This window comes from Suricata suricatta, chromosome 5 (assembly GCF_006229205.1).
Source record: "Suricata suricatta isolate VVHF042 chromosome 5, meerkat_22Aug2017_6uvM2_HiC, whole genome shotgun sequence".
In the NCBI taxonomy this organism is placed as follows: domain Eukaryota; kingdom Metazoa; phylum Chordata; class Mammalia; order Carnivora; family Herpestidae; genus Suricata; species Suricata suricatta.
In genome coordinates, this window is record NC_043704.1 from 65,106,496 (window position 1) to 65,110,992 (window position 4,497).

Consider the following 4,497-nt stretch of genomic DNA (forward strand, 5'->3'; position numbering starts at 1 on the left):
CGCAGGACGATTGAGAATATTAACTGAATAAATTATTTGAAATCCTAACTTCTTCAAAGATGCTATTACAGAAAGTCAAGACAGAATCATATTGATACTAAAGATTTAAGGGAAAAATCATCGTGGGTCTGCTTAGGCAGTTGACACCAGGCCAGATTCTCCAGAACACTCGAACAAGGTGTTTCTACCACTGACAAGAAAGTAAGAGATACTCCAAGAAGGAACAAACCATAGGAAGAGGCAGCACTGGGTCATTGAACTCTAAGCACCTGGACTTTGCTTGAGGGCACATGGAGAGTTTATGCTCACCCTGTGATCTGGGACTGGAAGAAGCAGAACCAAACTTGAGCCTTTAAAGAGTTACCAAATTCCCTGTGTTCTAAGCAGAAGCAATAGAAACCCACTCTGGGTTCCTTGATTCAGTTCTATAAGATTGATGCAAATGCAAGTTAATGACAACAAAATCCCCAAACATAAGAGGTCACACATAAGTGACAGTCAGCAGAACTGATACACAATAAATAGATCAAGGGCTTCTCTAACACACAACACAGAACCTTGGTTTTTTTGTTGCCGTTGTTTGAAAAACTTATAGGAAAAGAAAAAAAAAAAAGGATAGTCTTGGAGATTACTTACCAGTTATGATGGAGATAGAGTACCAGTCAGTACATTGGAAAAATCTGGTGGATATGACCTTAATCAAGTACTCAAAGTTAAGTTCACCACTAGCACAAATTGGCATCACGAATGAGGTGGTATTCTAAGGACATGACATCACCTTTACTGTATTCCTGCCAAAAATACAGAATTGGAATTTAATCACAAGGAAACAGTCAGATAAGCCCAAATTATGGGACATTCTACAAAACAACTGGCCTGTACACCTCAGATATTTCAATGTCATAAAAGTCTTTTAAAAACTCTTTCAGATTAAAGGAGACTAAGGAGATTTGACATATTAATTTCTGGATTGAAAAAAAGTTGCTGCAAAGTATATTATTGAGACAATTGGGAATGAATATGCCCAGTGTGATATATTAAAATTAGCATGTGATTCTTTGACATTCCTCTGGCTGAAAAATGGGGACATACTACTTCTTTTAAATCTGGTTTGGCCTGCGACTGCTTTACAAATAGAGTATAATAGAAGTGAAGGAGTGCCAATCCTGAACTCAACTTTTTTTTATTATTTTTTTTTCTGAGCCCAATCTTTAAAAGGCAATTTCTGCTTCTTCCACTTATACTCCATTTCTTGAATTTGATCATTGTATTGTTGTTATATAGGAAAGTGACTTTATTTTTAAGAATCATTGAGTATCATGATATCTGCAGTTTTTCTCCAGTAGTTCAGTTAAAGTGTATGTGAGAGAGAGAGCAAGTGAGAAAGCAAGCATGTACAAATCAGCAAAATGTTAACAACTGATGAATCTAGACGAACTGTATACAGGTGTTCCTTGACTAATTTTTACAGCTTTTCTAAGCCTTCATATTTCCCCCAAAATAAAGTTAAAATAAAAGATAAAGAATTAAATCTCAAAGAGGAAAAAAAGCAATGACTAGACCTCTCCTTTTGGCCAAGATGAACATACAAGGACCATCCCACCCAAAATATCTAAAAACAAAACAAAACAGAAAAAATATTTAAAACAACAGTCTTCAGGATACTCTGTATGAAGCAACAAAGGACAGTGATCTCTTAGAGAGAGGAAACTTCTACAACTGCCCCAGCTTGCTACTTTGAAAGAGTTTCCAAGCATGGCAGAAGGAAGAGAAAGCTGAGACAGAGTCTGGCGGAATCCCTGAATTCAGAAAACAGACCATAGAGTCCAGGGAGACTGAAGCAGCTAGAGTTCACAGAACAGAATAACAGAAAAAAGACAGCTTCACAGAGACAGAATACTGGACAGATCTGCAGAGAGTCTTCCCTCAAGTATTTCTGATCAGTGTATGCATCTAAGGAAACTGTCCTAGCCCAAAGAAAGAACCAAGTGTAAAGATTAGAGGGAAGAGTTTTTGTCACTCACAGTGGGCTAGGAACAGTGCCTATTTCAATCAGCCAGGCTGGAAAAATTCAAAATTTACAAGGCACTGGGTAGAGTATTCAGGAAGGTCTTGCCTCAGTAGTGGAGAAATAGCCCTACAATGAGCACTGCTCCAGACCTACCTACTATAAGGTAAATACAAGACCCCAAAGGACCAAACTATATCCAAATAACTTAAGCACCTCCCAGAACAAGCTCAAGACTTTTTATAGATCTATGAAAACATTCAACATTGAACCAGGTAAAATTCACAATGTCTGGCATCCAAAGATTACCAGAGTCAGGAAAACATGACTGATGGGGCGGGGGAATAATTAGTGAAAAGCAACTCAGAACTGATGCAAATGTTAGCATTAAAAGAAAACAATATTAAGACAGTTACTATAACTGTATTGCATATATTCAAATTTTTTTAATGTTTTATTTATTTTTAATACAGAGAGAGAGCATGAGAGGGGGAGGGGCAGAGAGAGAAGGAGACACAGAACTGGAAGCAGGCTCCAGGCTCTGAGCTAGCTGTTAGCACAGAGCCTGTCCCACGAACGTGAGATCTGACCTGAGCCGAAGTCGGAGGCTTAACCGACTGAGCCACCCAGGTGCCCCTGTATTGCATATATTCAAAAAGGTAGAGTCACAGAAAATATAAAGGAAGATCCAAATTAAACTTGTAGAAATGAAAAATAAAATGCATGACAATATCAAATAGGCCAGGAGGGGATAAATGAAAGAATATATTGTAATATTCTTATATTACATGCGAAATGGTATAATACCACTTTAAGGCAGACTGTGCTAGATAAACATATATTATAAATCCTTAAGCAATCACTAACATAACAAAATAAAGGATTATAACAATAAAGCAAAAAAGGAGATAAAATCAAATGAAAAAAAACTTGATTAATCCAAAAGAAGGTAGAAGGGGGGAACAAATAACAGGTGGGACAAATAGAAAACAAATAGCAAAAGGATATGGTCAAATCTAACTACATTAATAATCAAGTTAAATATAAATGGCATAAACAGACATATGCCTGATTAAAAGGCATAGTTTGTCAGGTTGAATAAAAAAGCAAGACCCAAATATATGCTGCCTACAAAAAATGCACTTTAAATATAAAGATGATAAATGAGTTAAAAGTGAAAGGATGGAAAGAGAGAAACTATGCTAACACTAGCCAAAAGAAAATGAGATTAGATACTTTAAAATTAAACAAAATACATTTCAGACCAAAGAATATCACCAGGCATAAAGAAGATCATTTTATCATTATAAGGATAAATGGATCAACTCATCAAGAGAAAATAACAGTCTTAACTGTTTATGACCCTAATAACAGTACTTCAAAATACATGAAGTTAAAACTGATAGAACTGCACAAAGAAATAAATGAATCCACAATTATAGTCAGAGATTTTAACACTATTCTATAATTGCTAGACCATGTATGCAGAAATCAGTATCGATATAGAATACTTAACACTAGTAATCACTTGACCTGATTGACTTTTATAGAGCACCTAACAATAGCAGAATACACGTTCTTCTCACGTGCACAAAAACTGTTCTGGTTCATAAGACTCAATCATACACAATAGGATTCTCGTCAGACAACCTATGTTCTCTGACCACAAAACAATTAAATTAGAAATTAATAACTAAAAGATCCTTGGAAAAGTCCCCAGTATTTGGAAACCAAACAATACTTTTCTTTATAACTGGGAGATTGAAGAAGAAATTAAAAGAGAAACTTTAAAAATATTTGGAACTGAATGAAAATGAAAACAATATATCACACTTGTAGATGTGATTACAGCACTAAATGTCTATATTAGGAAAAAGAAAGGTCTCAAACGATTTCAGCTACCCCCTTACAAAACTAGAAAAGAAAGAGCAAATCAAACATAAAGCAGAATAAATGAAATAATAATGACTTAAGGCAGAATCCAATGAAATAGAAAAGAAGAAAACAGTAGGGAGAATCAAATAAAGCTAAGGCTGATTCTTTCAGAAAATCAGTAAAGTGGATTAAACTTTAGCCAGACTAATCAAGAAAAAAAGAAAAAAGAAAAATTATCAACATCAGGAATACAGAGTTGATATCACCACATATTCTGTAGGTACTAAGAATAAAAATAGATCCTTTTGTAAGTCATAAGTGTGATGATTGAGTGTTCCTGCTGTATTGTGACATGTGCCTCCTTCAAACCTTGTAAGAACTGCAGCATATTGCCCATCTCATGTGAAAAAAAAGAAAGAAGAAGGGGGTAAAAACAGATTGTTATAAATAATAGTAACTGTATGCCAATTAATTTCACAATGTAGATAAAATGGAAAAACTCCTTAAAAGACATAACTTACCACAGCTCACATGAAAAGAAATAGATAAATTAACAAACTCTATGTCTGTTAAAGAAATTGAAATTGTACTTAAAAGCCTTTCCACATGGATAA

The 4,497-nt window shown here is 34.9% G+C and overlaps 1 protein-coding gene and 1 non-coding gene across 2 annotated transcripts in view; one reads left to right on the forward strand and one right to left on the reverse strand.

The window, feature by feature from the left end:
- Window positions 1–660, reverse strand: part of B4GALT4 (beta-1,4-galactosyltransferase 4) — a 31,325-nt gene extending 30,665 nt beyond the window's left edge. The window contains exon 1 of the mRNA XM_029940706.1: window positions 637–660. The gene's annotated coding sequence lies outside the window, so the exon portion shown is untranslated. The remainder of the gene's footprint in view (window positions 1–636) is intronic.
- A 3,522-nt stretch (window positions 661–4,182) lies between these two features.
- Window positions 4,183–4,286, forward strand: LOC115293106. Its single transcript, XR_003909367.1, has one exon. It is a non-coding gene; the product is annotated as a small nucleolar RNA U13 (small nucleolar RNA).
- The last annotated feature ends 211 nt before the right edge of the window (window positions 4,287–4,497 follow it).